The sequence below is a fragment of the Lactuca serriola genome, chromosome 1, assembly GCF_051521515.1.
Source record: "Lactuca serriola cultivar US96UC23 chromosome 1, Lser_US96UC23_V15, whole genome shotgun sequence".
NCBI lineage: Eukaryota > Viridiplantae > Streptophyta > Magnoliopsida > Asterales > Asteraceae > Lactuca > Lactuca serriola.
This window is the reverse complement of record NC_136408.1, coordinates 230,291,293-230,308,134: the sequence shown is the minus strand read 5'-3', so window position 1 is coordinate 230,308,134 and position 16,842 is coordinate 230,291,293. Positions and strand designations below refer to the sequence as shown.

The 16,842-nt window shown below is 36.8% G+C and overlaps 1 pseudogene; it reads left to right on the top strand.

Annotated features, from left to right (window-relative positions):
- The window catches only part of LOC145066574 (cytochrome c oxidase subunit 1 pseudogene), a 73,064-nt pseudogene extending 56,494 nt beyond the window's left edge, over positions 1-16,570 (top strand).
- The last annotated feature ends 272 nt before the right edge of the window (positions 16,571-16,842 follow it).

Here is a 16,842-nt window from a genome sequence, read left to right as displayed (position 1 = left end):
ACTTAGTCAAGGATACATAGTGTTTTCTTAAATTTCGATTATGATTACGACATTCCTATTCATAATTCGAATTGTGAGAACGTAGCACATAAAATATTATGGCAGAAGATTGATAAAGTATCAAATCTTTATGTAAGACATTATGCATCGTGTCCCATACGCTTCGGGTATAGGATCGATTGCAAATGCTATAATATTTGACCATTCTAAAATTTTCCAAATGTCTAGTGCATTTAGAGGGGAAAAGGAAAAGAATCGGTTTTGACTAAGATAATTAAACAACTATCAAAGGACGATCCAAAGCTCGCTGAGGATTGGTCGCTTGTGAGTAGTTGGAAGTATAGTATTGGATGGACCATATTGACATTATTATGAATAGAAAAGATTCTATGAAGAATGAGTTGTCATATGGAAAATATAGAAACGTTTCATATTGGGTGTTGGATATTGAGAATTTGTGTCTAGATTAGAAATTTTATGCAAATGGATGTTCAAAGGAATGTACTTTGAGTGAGAAACATCATATCTATGGAATTGTCTTGTAACAATCTCCAATAGAGGACTTTGTAATTCATTGGATATAGTCATTGTGACTTTTGTGCTATGACATTACAAATGGGATCATTGCATTAAATGTTAGAATCTAACATATTCCATAAGTGGAAAGAATTTGATATTCTTCCACTTGTGAAAAGGCTTAGAAGTTGTGAAACGAGTATGATTGGAAATGTGTTCATTTAATCTATTTCACAAAGTAAGAACGATAGGTAAACATTGTGTGCATGCTAAGAGCATGGGACAAGTGTTGTAATAATTCAAGTAAGAAGTTGATTACCCGAAACAACAAATAATGAGTAATTGATATGGTGATAAATAAATGGTGTTTTATTTATACTCAAAGGTTTGAGGTCATATGGGATTAGTATTATTCTTGTGTTTCACTTTGAATGTTTTGAATTCCTGAATAATTAATTATTTTAGAATAATCGAATTATTCGAACGGACCACAGTCGTTCATATGTTGGAAGTAGATATGAATGAAGACTGTCGTGAATTGGTGTGTGGGTTGTCTAAAGAGAATTAGACATAAGCAAATGTTTGCTGTAACGTTCATGAGTGCTTATGAATATGATTTGAGAATTGGATTAAACCCACGCTCACTTGGATCACTTCATGGATTGTATCACGAGTGATTGGTGAGACGATAACATCTTATATTCTTGAAACCGAGATGTGTGAGTTGTATCTTGCAAGTCGGTTGCATATTGATAATATGTAAATGCACCAGTAACTTGGTGTTATAAAACATATTGTTGTGTGTGATTTGGTGAGTAAGTGCAAGCGAGCATTGAGTCAAAGTTTATCCATTCCTTTTATCCAAAGTAGGATAAAAGTGATATATGTGCGCCCCTTGATGATTTAGTGATGGCACCTAAGTGCTTGGCCAAGCCGGGACTAAATTGATGTGTTCAATTATAGTCTGTTGTCAGTCGTCATAAATCGGAAATCGAGAAATAGTATAGAGCGAATGATTAAGTTCATGTCTCATATCTATACGATATCTAGAATGGAGGAATATATGATCCCTTATCAAAAGGACACGCGTATCTGATAAGATCAGAGTTGACAGCGGCTTTGGAAAGTTACGATTGCAGATCAGGATCTGAAGTTATACGCAGAATAGTTATTAGACTTATCCAAGTGGGAGACTATTGGATTAGTGTCTAAGTCCATAACTATTTTGGTATGTACTTGACCCAATGGTGCATGGTCCTTTTGGGTTGCCTTCACCAAAGCTACTTGATAGGATGAATTATGGAGAGAAAGGATTAAATATGATTTGTTAATATATTATGAGAATAATATATTAAAGGAGAAATCAAATTGTTTATTTAATATTAGTCAATAATTAATAAGAATTAAGTTTGTGATTAAAAGACATTAATTAAACTTAAGGGACTAGAACTGTCAATTGTATGATAGTTGAATATAGAGCTAATGGACTCCATATTAAAGGAGTGGACGAATTCTATGGGGAAACCCATTAGAAATCATCCAAGGCCTTTAAGGAAGGAGCGCATGGGTTGCTTAGGGGTTAAGCATCCAAGTTAGGGTTTCCTTGTTAGATAACCCTAATAGCCTCACTATTTAAAGAACCCTTATGCCCAATAACGTGGCTAAGCTTCCTTCTAGGGTTTCCACACGTTTTGGGCAGCCTCCTTCTCTTCTCCTCTTTATCCTCGTGCTCTTGGTGTTTCTGAACCATTAGAGGAGTGACATTTGTGACTCTAAGCTTTCTAAAGTCATTACAAGGAGGAATTGTGATTGTTATTGCTACATAACAATCAAGGTATGATCTAAACCCTAATTTATATGTTATATTGATTATCATATACTAGATCTAGGGTTTATAGTATTGGATGAATTGCATGTACAATAGAGAAACCTAGATCCAAGGATTAGGGTTTGTATGAGCATATAGGATGTTCTTATGGCTAAAACCCATCACTTGTACCATCCGGGCAAGGCTAATGCGGTAGCAGACACCCTAAGCCATAGGGGAGAGAGTGATCCGATCCGATATATATGCATGAGGATGTGAGTGATGACTCATGTTTTAGATACCATTCGAGAGGCCCAGGTGGAGGCCATGAGACCGGAAAATCGCAAGAGGGAGTGGGTGATTGGGCAAGTGTCTTAGTTTTTTCCTGATAGTCAAGGGCTTATGACTTTCTAAGGGCGAATTGGGTGCCCTACACTAGTAGAATTCACCGAATTTTGATGGAGGAGGCACATAGATTGAGATTATCGATCCATCCAGGAGCCACTAAGATGTAATTGGACATGAAGAGAGATTATTGGTGGCCTTATATGAAGAGGGACGTGGCTTGGGTAGTTGAGAGGTGTTTCACCTATCATCAGTTTAAAGCTGACCACCAGCGTCCTCATGGTCCCATGCATCCTCTGGAGATTCCCCAATGGAAGTGGGAACATATTTCCATGGACTTTATCACCAAGTTGCTGAGGATTGCACATGGAGTTGACGCAATTTGGTTGATTGTAGACCGGCTAACGAAGAGCCCTCATTTCCTTGCCATTAGCGAGAGCTCTTCCATAGAGATATTGACCAAGATATATGTTAGGGAAGTGGTAGCTCGGCGTGGAGTGGCAATATTGGATCAGGAAGTGAGGACATTCTGGTGTATCTGAGCCTGGATTACATTGAGCGTCTGATTGCAATACTGGATCGAAAGGTGAAGGTTTTGAGGAACAAAGAGGTACCACTGGTTCAGGTCCAATGGTAACATCGGAGAAGGTCCGAATTGACGTGGGAGTTAGAGTCCGAGATACGAGAGCAGTATCCAGAGTTATTTTCAGGTCATGACTTCAGGGGCGAAGTCTGATTCTAGCGGGGGATTAGAAACCCTAAATCCCTGGGTTTGGGGCCTATTTAAAGGCACTTATAGCCTCATTTACGACTACATATCCTTAACAGAAAACCCTAATTGACCTTTGAGCTTAGAGAGAAAGAGAGAGAGAGAGAGAGAGAGAGAGAGAGAGAGAGAGTGCTTTGCTAATTATGAGTGTTTAGTGCATCTTGTGAAGAGAAGATAAGATTTCCAAGCCAAGGGACAAGATAGTGTTGTGGTATCTATGGTTGTTTCACTTCAAAGCTTCTGGGAAAGGTATAAAGCTTGCACCTTTCTCATTATTTCGTATAGATCTAATGGTTTTGTGAATCTAGGGTTTTTCCACCGAAATATGAGGACCTTGAGAGTTTTCTGTTTCGAGAGAGGGTTGAACTTCAGATCTGGACCTTGTGAGGTTCCTAGAGTCCAAAAGTCCCTGCTTTATTCAACCTTAATAGAGATCATAAGTGAAAAACCCTTTTTGGGGTGTGGTTTGGCGTTTTAAGCTCAAAATGCCATACATGGACGTAAAGCTTGTGAGTTTACGTGGTTGATGAGCCTTAGGAGTATAGATCTATAGTTTGGGGAGGTTCTCGGCCTTAAAAATGGCTGAATGAGATATGGGTCTGAATGGACTCGTCGAGTCAAGGAGCCGACTCGACGAGTCGGATGGGGTTGTCCTGATGGTTTTTATCGCGCAGCAACTCGGCGAGTTGACGGGTCAACTCAGCAAGTTGAGCCAGAATTTTAAATGATTATGTGGATGGAGAGCAGACTCGTCGAGTCCAATAAGTACACTCAACGTGTAGGGTCAATAAGGACTACTGACTGGAGTTTGACTTCTGTTGACTTTGGGTTTGGTCAACCTTGTCTTTGGGAAACCATGGAGAGGTAAATTGGTCTTTTTCGCACTTCAAGACAGTGAGAGAGATAACTAAGTAAATGTGTAATTTAAAAAGTTAATTATATAATTATGGTATGTGATTAGAGGAGGCTAGAGTTGGGGATTCATGTATGAGAGTATTCATTCACTTACCTTACTTACGTGGTGAGTCTCCTCACAATACTTACCAAGAGTGGTATCTTTATGTGATTGAGTTGTTTTATGTGTTTATATGTGTATTATAGTATTCTAAACCCCCGAAGTACTCATGCGAAGAGTACTTTGTCCTCCGAAGCCTTATCGTCAGACGTCCACAGATCGTCATGAAATACCACTCATCCAGCAGACCAATGTCCGAGCATAGAGGCTATGGACGAATACAGCCCGCCTATTATTCTTGAATGTATATGCAAGGGTGGTATATGAGTGTGTTTACGCAGACCTAGTATGTGTGTTTCCACCCTATATCCTGTTTTCCCTGTGGGTTGTGGACCTGGGGTAGAGTCGCACATCCGACAGTCCTACTAATCTTAATTGTATACGACTTGTATACGCGAGGTAATGATTGATGGACCAAGTATGAATCCTATGAAGAACACCAGGGCAAAGTTGCCAGGTCTACGAGTGAGCATTCTACAAAGCAGAAGAGCTCAACCCCAGTAGTAATGTTAAGAGAGCGAATTTCGGGACGAAATTCATTCTAACGGGGGGATGATGTGACAACCCAAAAATTTCTATTTAGTAAAACCATCCACTACAATTGAAGTCAAATCTATATCAACTAACTATCAAACTTTTGGGATAAGTTTGAGTGTTTTAAGGTTAGTGCTCCAGTGAATATCAGGAGAGAGGATACACTAGGGTTTAATATGTTGCAATAAGCGCCGAAACCTTCAAGAGTTTGGAATATTACAGTCCAAAAATGGTATTCGGACCAAAAACCATCAAGGCTATATAAAGAAAATTTAGCCATTTTGGATTCATTTGTTACATTTCTAGCTAGAGAAAATTCGATTTTTTCTCTCAAGGATCTTCACATGATCACCCCCAACTGTAAGTACTTCAACCTAGAGTGTATATAAGTGTGTTATATGCCTTAATAACATGAAAATCAAGCCAAAACACCAAGGAAATGGTGTTCACGGCCCAAGATCTTCTTGGACCATGAACACTAATTTTGAGGGCCAAAATGTGCCCAATGTCCCTCCAAGCCTTGGAACTAAAACTAGAAACTACCATGACATGTTTAGACAACAAAATCATTAAGAAGCAAAGGCTAAAAGTGAGTTCACAACCAAGGAAGTTCTTGGGTCGTGAACTCCATTTTTGAGTGCCAAAATGCCCTAAATGCCTTCCTAAAGCCAAGAGATTAACATAGCACTTTACCTTGATGTGTCCAGGACCCAAAACAATCAAAATACCAACACCCATAGGTGTTTACAGCCGCAAGCTAATGACCAAATGGTCTATGGGCCGTAAACTCAAGATAAGAGTGTTTTGATGCCAAAAACATTTCCTAATGCTTAGGCTTGAATTTAGGATGCTTCCTTATGACCTTTAGGACCCTCATAAACATAAATGGCCATGAGTTTACGGCAGTAAACTCATTAGGGCTGTGATCTCCTTAAAAACTCCAAAGATGGTGGTCTTTCTCATCCTAGGTTAGAGCTAATGTCCCTAAATCATTCCCTAGCCTTCAAACTTTCCTTCACACATGTGTAGCCATGAGTTTATGAACGTAAACTCCCTTGGGCGGTGAACTCATGGTAGTAAACTCATGTGTGTGCCTTATACCTTCCTATGTTGAATCACATGTGATTCCAACACTTGGTCAAGGTGTTTCCTAGTACCGGAAGGTGTTTCATTTCATATAGATGTTATAAACACTATATTCATGTCAATATGTGTCCTTATATGTCATTTAGGACTTATTGTGTCTCGGAACTTCATTCGTGGATTTCTCATCCGTACGCGCATACCCGTTTGAATCACCCACATCAGGTGAGTTCATACCCTGTAATGAATCTTTTATCTATTTTAACTGTTTTAAGGGGGGGGGGGGGGGGGAATACAAGTCGAACACAATGATAATTGTGTAAATGTATGTTACAAACATCTTTAAAAATGTTACTTATGTTATTTATAAGTTGTCAATACATTCCAAAACTCTTTTAAAGGTTATGTTACTTCATAGTTATACAAAACTCCATTTTTAAAGTATAAGCATAACTTGGTAGATAAATGAGTCTTTTCAGTAACAGTATAGTTAGAACATTAGTAAACTATTATAGGTATAGTTTATGAGAATGCTATTCATTACTTCTAGTACAATGAAGCACACAAAGAGTCCGTTCAGTTCACGAGTCTATACTAATAGTATATGTTTACATAAATACATTCACATAGATACACTTACATGGAATACATTTACATAAGTACAATAACAATACACGATAACAGAACAGAACATAATAAGGTGCTATAGCCTGGAACAAGTTTAGGATCTAACTATACCAATGAATCACTTCCGCATTAGTGATAGTTATATTGGGTATACATGATCATAGTAATGTGGATGTTCGCGGCGTGCACTCATGCAGGTGTCGCGTAAAGTTCCTAAAATCTCTTGAGAAGGGAGCGTCTAGCATAGGATCTAGCCATCACATTATGCCTTAACCCTCAATTAAGGCACAATAGTACTAAATGTACTCACTTATTACAAATACTACAGTATTTACACTCTCATCATGACAATTACAAAAGGATATAAAATTCCAGTTACAATATTATTAATACCTTTACCATGTGTCTTATTCACATAACCGATAAGGTAAATTAGATTTAATTAATAATAGTCTTACAGTCGAGTCTTGTTAGAAGACTACTTTCAAAACAGTCGAGTCTTGGTAGAAGGCTACTTATAAAAGTTAGGACCATGATGCTACCTTTATGATTCCTTAATGTATACAGTATAGGATACATATATGCTAAGTAGATTCCGACAGCTAATAGGATGTGTGCTCTTCACTGTACGTCCTATTCCCGTTGGATGTGGGCTTACACTGAGGTCCCCCAATCTATTATCTACCCGAATCTATATATATCTATGCTTAGTATACATTAAGTCATCATAAGGGTACCAGGTATGGATCAGGTCATAGGACACAAAGTCAACGTACAATTATTCTAGTACAAAACTTACTTTTCAAAGTCAGTACTATTGGTATACAAAACTAGTGATTTCCCAGTTAAGGGCTTAATCCATTTTTTTAAGCCAGTATAGTTTTTAAAAGACTTTAAGTGAGTTAACTCTATAACACCATAGTTTATATACTATGTTTATATACAAGACTAATATCCGACAGATAGTTAAATGTGTGTTTTCCTCCGACGTCCTGTTCCCGTTGGATGTGGGCTTAGATCAGATTCCCCCAATTAACTATCTACCCGATATCAGATTGTATATAGCAGTATAAACAAAGCTATTATAAAAGTAATCACCATAGTCAATATTTTACTATAAGAAATATAGGTTTCTTAAAAGAACTCTCCATTAGATATAAAGGAACCATTACAAATAACTCCATGAGTAACAAGTGAATACACCAAGGTTATATATGACAACGATCTAACAACCAATGGAATGTGTGTTATCTGCCTTACTTATTGTACCCGTTGGGTTGTGAGTTGAGGGCAGATGCGCACAATCGATTGTTTATTTACTCCAAGTATATATAACGTGTACCCACTTAGTACACATAGAAAGGGTTGTAGTATCATTTTACTTAACTTCCATTAATGTAGGAAATATACGATTTTCTAGAGGAACAGGCAAACTTTTCAAAAACAGAACTTATAGCCTACATCACTTTACATATACATTTCAACCACATTTTACAGCTTACACCACTTTTACGTATGCATTTTCAACAACACTTTACAACTTACTCACACCACTAAAATCTTATGAACTCACCAGGTTAATTGCTTATCAACTCTTTCAAATAACTTGTATTCTCAGGAGACTATTTGACAGGTGCTCATGTTAGGAATTTAGAAGATGGAGCATTCAGCTTCAAGTCTTGCTTTGTTATTGGTTTATGACTTCTATGTTTTGTGAACAAATACACTATAAACACTTTCTTTCTTAATGAAATGGTTGTTCATTACTTTCTTACCATATACATATCTCGTGATACTTGACATGACGTCCTCCACCGCCGAACGTTTTCGCCGTTCCGGTTTTGGGGTGTGACAGATTGGTATCAGAGCATTGTTTATAGTGAACTAAGTATATCAACCGATAAAAGATATACGTATATAAATACAATGGGGCTTAAGTGCTCTGGAAAATGATATATTTTAGAGTATAACTTCAAGTTATAAAAATATACCTACTTGCTCATACATGTACATAATTGAACTAGGGTAACGAGGAGAACAAAACAAAAAGTATTTAAAGGTTGGGCACTGTCGTCAACCTGAACAGTTATGTAATCATAGCTAGGATCAATATAGCCTGATCAACTATATTCATTCGAGATGTGACCGACATGTGTTTGGGAATGATGTGGTGTTGCAACAGGGTTAAAACTTACCAGAACACCAGTCAATAGAACGCCAGAACAAGTACGGTTAGAGTTAGAGTACTATGGGAGTATTCTATCATACGATCACGCGATAACGAGTTTAGAACATACCAACTACATTAAGTTAGAATACTATATGAGTATTTTAGTCCATATAAATAACTTATGTGATAACTTAAAAGACCCTTGCGGATAGGTCTATAATCTTACAGGGTATATTCATAAAGTTTTATATATAATCAAGATCTTATAAACATAGAATTTGTGATTGACGCTTCGCTATCCATTCCTTGTAAGGAAGTAGTGTTGAGGTGGGATCAATTATTCGAAGGTCCATTTAATTTTCAATTATATACAATACAAACTGGTGTACCTTGTACAATTATAGGAGGATTCCGTAAGCATCACCCCATAAAGTTACGTTAAAGCTCATAGGTTCTTTAGTCACTTTCATTCTCACACGATAAGCCCAGACAATCGTAACCACTTCCTCAATTAGAGTTCAGGAGGAACCAAGACAAGTTCATGAGAAGTTTTTCAAGGAAAGATCAGCTGAAGTAACCAAAACGTCTTACACGTCACACTAATAAATATTAACTAGGTTAAATTATCGAGCGAGTGGAAACACTGCTCACACTACATGTGTTAGAATTATTTTCTTACATGCAGCTGGTAACAGTTATTCAGGAAACAAATATTCATTTGAGGATAGTTATTTCAAATTCATAGAGTTTATTTCGTATAGACTCATTTATGAATTGTTTCTAGAACCCTGTGTAAGTCAGGACCCGATACATCCAGAACTAGGACAACCTTGTCTTTTCAGCTTTCGGCTTGTGTCCATTTCCTATAGACTTATTCCTCATATTTGTTTTCTTTTAGCAAAGATGCCTCCTCTCAAATCTCCGAGACACACTACTCCGATAACTCCAATACCACCTCCTCCACAAATCGATGCAAAAACTCTGAATGCTGTAGTGGCTGCAGCTGTGGCAACAGCCATGGCCCAATATCACCCCACCAGTATAGGTGGAGGTGAAGCGCCTACCGATTCTATGCAAGGTGAGGTCCCTGTGTGCCCGAGAGAATTCTCTTACAAGGACTTCACCAGATCCCAACCATTGTCCTTTAATGGGACTGAAGGAGTCATTGCTCTCATGCAATGGTTTGAGAAAACGAGTCGATTTTCGAAATCTATTTATGCCCAGAAGAAAGCAAATTGAAGTTTGCTACCTGTACCTTCTCTGGCAAGGCCCTAACATGGTGGAATAGCCATGTTCAGTCACTGACCCTATCAGTGGCAAACTCAATAGGATGGGACAACCTAAAAGAGTTAATGCGGGAAGAATATTGCCCATTAGGCGAGATTCAGAAACTGGAACAAGAGCTGTGGGATCCTACTATGGTCGGCTCAGACATAGTGACCTACACGTACCGGTTCAGTGAACTAGCAACTCTATGCCCTGGGATGATTAACTCGGAGAAGAAGAAGATAGAGAGATACATTTGGGGTCTGACTGCTCTGACCCAAGGAAATGTGTTATCCTCTAACCCAGCCACGTTCGACAGTGCTAAACGCTTGACTCATCAACTCATCGATCATGGAGTCCGCCACAGCGTAAAAGTCCCTATTCCTGAGTCATCGAGGGAAGAGGACTATAATCAGAAGTCAGGGAACAAGAGGAAAAAGAAGCGAACAACACAAGACACCCCTCAAGAGCAACAAGCGAGTACCATGTACGCCGCAACGACGCCTACTACTTCAGCATCTGCCAGTCGATATGCTTGAAACCTCCCGAAGTGTGGAAAGTGCAACTTTCACCACACCGGAGTGTTGGATTAGTGTCTAAGACCATAACTATTTTGGTATGTACTTAACCCGACGGTGCATAGTCCTTTTGGGTTGTCTACACCAAAGCAACTTGATAGGATGAATTATGGAGAGAAAGGATTAATTATGATTTATTAATATATTATGAGAATAATATATTAAAAGAGAAATCATATTGTTTAATTAATATTAGTCAAGAATTAATAAGAATTAAGTTTGTGACTAAAAGACATTAATTAAACTTAAGGGACTAGAACTGTCAATTGTATGATAGTTGAATATTGAGCTAATGGACTCCATATTAAAGGGGTGGATGAATTCTATGGGGAAACCCATTAAAAATCATCCTAGGCCTTTAAGGAAGGAGCCCATGGGTTGCTTAGGGCTTAAGCATCCAAATTAGGGTTTCCTTGTTTGATAACCTTAATAGCCTCTCTATTTAAAGGACCCTTAAGGCTCGAAAATGTGGTGAACTTGTTGATTAGGTTTTCCACACGTTTTGGGCAGCCTCCTTCTCTTCTCCTCTTCATCCTCTTGCACTTGGTGTTTGTGAACCATTAGAGGAGTGATATTTGTGACTCTAAGCTTTCTAAAGTCAATACAAGAAGGATTTGTGATTTTTATTGCTACATAACAATCAAGGTAATATCTTAAACCCATTCTTATGTTTATATTGATTATCATATACTAGATCTAGGGTTTATAGTCTTGGATGAATTACATGTACAATAGAGAAACCTAGATCCAAGCATTAGGGTTTGTATGAGCACATAGGATGTTCTTTTGGCCAAAAACCATTAGTGGTATCAGAGACAGGTTGGTTTCTATTGTATTGATGCCTTGTTAAGTTGTTCATGCATGAAAAATTCGATTTTGGTGAGTCTGCCTGATGAACTCGGCGAGTCCCATTGTGGACTCGGCGAGTAGGCCCCTACTCGGCGAGTCCATAGGGGTACTCGGCGAGTTCGAGCGTCAGAAAGAGGGGATTTCGGGATTTCTTGTTGTTTTACTCATGGATACTTGCCTAATCTGTTTTAGGTCATTAAAATTTGATTTTATGCATATTTATGAGTATATCCTTGATTAAACAGAAGATAATTACCAATTGATTAGATAATAACTTCCTTATATGATTAAAGTTGATTATTTGCATTAATTGGGTAACTTATTTTGCAAGAAATTGAAATTAGGTCAAATATAGATAATGACAAAATTAATTGTTTAATTTATATTATTTGTTATTTGATCCTTGTGTTATGAAAAGTTTCAATTTTCCCCTTTAGGTTTTATAGTTTAAATTTGAACTCAAAAGTTTTTGTTTTGAAATTTAAATAGTTGAAACCCTAGTGTTTTGAAATGTTTCAAAACTTGCCCTCATGTTTTGGAATTTAAAAGTTGATTACAAGTTTAATTTTGGAATGTTAAATTCTAAAACTCTAATATTATTTTGAAAAGTTCATATCACACCCTTATGGTTTTATTAATTAATTAAGGTGTATAATTAAAAGAGGTTTAATAAATCCATCAAAAGTTTTGGTTTACAATTTAAATGAATTAAAAGTATAATTGTTAAAATTGACCACCTAGTATTTTAAAAGTGTAAAATACACCCTATACTATATAACATTAAAAGTCTAACATTATATATATGTATGAGTAAAAGTCAGTCTTACCGTTAGTAAGCCTCATTCACAAAGCTGGTCTATAAGGGGTGTTTAAGGAAATTGCCTATAAAATGGCGATTGAATGGGTATCCACTCTTACCCACCGCACTCTTGACTAGTGGAGGGTCGTTAACCGAACGGGTAGGATCGGACAAAAAGTGAATTGATGCAATTCCATGAAATTACACTTTGTACCCTTGCGAGGACGTTAGTGGAGCGTGTGTGGTTAACCGACACACTAAATGGTTCTGAGAAAAGGTAGCAAAGGGTGACTCAATGTTTGTCATAGTTCGGTGGAGCGTGTGTGGTTTACCGGCACATCAAATAGGTGACTGTAACGTGTGAGGGCACCATGTAAGTTTGCATGGTTATTCACACCCGCTTTGTGATCCTCGGCATCCCAGTCAAAAACTAAAGGGGCATATCGAGATTTAAACATGCCATTGAAAAGTTCAATGAATCTCAAAGGATCTAGGAATTTTCAAAGCATTTAAAACTTAATTAGTTTTTCGTTTTTCATGGTGGAAAATTAGTGAATCGTCATTCACTTACCTTCAAATGTTCTACAATTTGGGTTACGACATCCCTCTCCCAAGTTGTGGAATATTGTGTTGGGTCCTAGCCTTAATATCTCATTTGGGTGATTTATTAAGGACTCAATCTATCAACTAACTTGAATTTATTTTTTTCTCCCGTTTTGTAGATGTCAGTGTACGAGAACTATGGTCTTCCCAAATCCCGAGGAACAAACATTCCACATGAAGATGATAGTCCACGATTCAATCGAGGAACAAGAAATCATGCTTCACTTCCTCCACCTCCTCCAATTATTCTCCCTAACCTACAAGATCGAAGAATTGAAAGGTTCAATGTCACTAAATCCCTATTGGAAATGAAACATGAAGATGGTAAACCCGTGTGTGCCCACGTTCTAGGAATGAAATCACAAATCGATAGGTTGATAATGTTGGGTGCGTCATTCCCTGATAAGTTGGCTTTGAACTGGGTTCTGCAGTCACTCCCTGAATCATATAATGAGTTAAAAAGAAAGTATTATATGATGGATCATGACGAAAACCTCATTGACCTAACTTACATGCTCATTGTTGCTGAATCAGAAATGATTTGGCAAAGCAATGGAGCATATTTGTTGGGAAAGTCAACCAACCATGCTTTCGAGGGCGTTCTAGGAGAACCAACCTGCGTTTGTTGCTAAAAGAAATGGCGTTGGATACAAGTCTGCCCTAAGAGCCTGAAGAGTCCAGAAGATGGGAGAGTCAAAGAGTATGGTTGTGCTTCAGGTAAAATCCACTATCTAACTCCATTAAGTTCCTATTCGTTGATTCTTAATACATAATGTGATAAGATTGCATTTGAATGTTTTGCAGGATCAGTGAAAACAGAGGAAGCTTGATGGAAGAACAAGATGAATCTAATCACAAATAAATGGATCTCGATTGCATGGACTTGAAGATTAGATTTTGAGCTTAGAAAGTTATGATAGATTTGTTAGGAATATTTGATTACATAGTTTTTCAGTTAATTTTGAATTGTAAGGACAAATGTTTTCTGCTGCTTTTATGAATAAAATAAATTTTGTTTTGACTCATTTATTTATTTATTTCCTTGCAATGAAATCGTTATGAAAAATTGATGTTCAAATATTTCTACAACAAATGGATGTGATTCTCAATTATGTTATTTATGGAAATGTCAAGAAGTTACCAAATAGGGAGAGTTTCTCATCGCCCAGGTTTCAAGTGGACAGAAACTTGGAATCATGCAACTTGGTTGCACGATGAATGAGAAATTTCATATTTGGAAATTAGACTAATTCATTGACAAAGTGTCAAGTAAAAGACTAGGAGATCGAGTACACAAAGTTGTGTTTTGATCAAATCCACCACAAGAGTAACAAAGATATTCGTCATGAATTACTAAAGGTTTAGTAAATATGATTATACTTATAAGATTAAGTGTAATTCTGAATTGATTGAAAAAGGTTTGAAACAATAGCAAAACGAATAAGAAGAATCAAGTAGGCAGAAAGATAAAAGTTTCTCTATTCTAAGAAGAAAGGAGAGTACCTTTTATCATGTTTTATGATAGGTCTTAATGATTAAGAACCGTATATCTCAATTGATCCTCCGACTAAGTCCTAGTGCAATTGTATGTCTGAGAAGAGGAATCAACAGTTGAAGAAATGGTTAAATCAAGAAGTCAATCATACTTCGTTCCAAAAACAAGTCTTAAAGTTAAGATTGTGACATTGAGTGACAAGTCTTAAGAAGGTTTATAACATTCATCAAATGTAGAATTTAGAAAAAGGTTTTCTTATTCTCACACATTTGAAATTGGAAAGTTGTGATTTCTTGGATAAGACAAAGACCAACTAGGACCAATTTTGTGAAGTGTTTTGTCTTGATAAAAGGTACACTAACTCTTGAATATTTTTTTGTCAAGAAATGTTTATTGAAAAGAGAATCTTATATGTCAAGGAGACAGTGGGAGTCTTAATGGTCTTGAAAAGTTTAAGAGCTAATCAAGAATAAACCTTATCAATCATCACTAGCACACGACTTGAGGTTTACAACCTATCGTGTTGACACTATCTTGTTTCTATGCCATTCCAATCGAGTTAATTATGCATATGAGTTCTATGAGTTGTCATTTGAATGCATAAAAGTCAAGGACCTTGATCAATGGAAAGTACATTGATAGGAAAGAGTGAGCTGCTTAACTACTTGTAAGACATGGTGGGCAGCCGTGTTACCATAAGGCAAGAAATCAAGAATGAAAAGGTTCGGTCCATATGAGTTTGAATTTGTCATAAACTTTGTTTTTAACAAATTCAAATGGATAGGAAAACATACACCATTAAAATCTAAGTGTCATAAGATTACCTCCTTCATGAAAATGACTGCGAGGAAATGTTTTCACTAAGAGAGATTTTTTTTAAGAAGATAGTGAATGTGAAAATTAGATTCTCGAATTCGATTATGGTTACGGTATCCCTTTCCATGACTCGAATTATGAGATTTGGCAATTAGTCTGAATTGTTTAGACATACATATGAGTTATCTAAGACAAAGGTGTATAAGTTCAGGAAGCCTTGATAAAACATTATCAAAGCATTAGGTATTAGAAATATGAACTTAAAGAAATTCAATAGGCATTGTTTTTCTGAAAGTTAAGCTGTTTCTGAATGCATGTCAAAGCTAGTGGGAGCATAAGTGTTATGTTTATAATAATCATCGTGATAGTGGGAGCATAAATGTTATGCTTGTATGATTATTAAGGCAAGTATTGCAAGTTAGCAATATTAATTACAGAAAACAAGAGTCATACTTTGCAAAGTTGTAAGGGTTGAATAGTTGTTTTGCTATAATTAAGGTAGATAATATTATGCTTCATTTCAAATCTAAAGGCTTAGGCTTTGGAATATTAATATTTTTAGTCAAGGATGCATAATGTATTCTTAAACTTCGATTATGATTACGACACTCCCCTTCATAATTCGAATTATAAGAACGTAGCACATAAAAATTTATGGCAGAAGATTGATAAAGTATTAAATCTTCATGTAAGAGGGGACTCACTGGAATCGTTCCGGCAAATTCTGGGCTAGACATTGCTCTACATGATACTTATTATGTGGTTGCACATTTCCATTATGTACTTTCTATGGCAGCCGTTTTTGCTTTATTTGCAGGATTTCACTATTGGGTAGGTAAAATCTTTGGTCGAACATATCCTGAAACTTTAGGTCAAATCCGTTTTTGGATCACTTTTTTCAGGGTTAATCCGACCTTCTTTCCCATGCATTTCTTAGGGCTTTCGGGTATGCCACGTTGCATTCCAGATTATCCAGATGCTTACGCTGGATGGAATGCCCTTAGCAGTTCTGGCTCTTCTATATCTGTAGTTGGGATTTGTCGTTTCTTCGTGGTCGTAACAATCACTTCAAGCAGTGGAAACAACAAAAGATGCGCTCCAAGTCCTTGGGCTGTTGAACAGAATCCAACCACACCGGAATGGATGGTACAAAGTCCTCCAGCTTTTCATACTTTTGGAGAACTTCCAGCTATCAAGGAGACGAAAAGCTCTGTGAAGTAAAAGAAAAAAAGGTCGCCGATTGCTACTAAGAACCTAACAGAACTTTTCAAAATTGAAAACGGATCAGTCGACCTGGTCTACGAATCTATTCTAACTATCAACAAATTCTTCAAATTTTAGGCGGGATGGGGATTTTCCATATATATAATATCGCTTTTTCCTAAATAATTTTTGCTAGGAATATTCTTGAGTATGCTAAAAAAAATTTCTTTATTTCTGGTGGAATTTTCTTGGTTATTATTTGTTTCTAATGATGATCTATAAATATAGTAGTTATTTTTAGTTTCAGAATGAATATATTTATATGATAAAAGATCATATCTATAGTTTTTTTTTTTAAATTATCCTC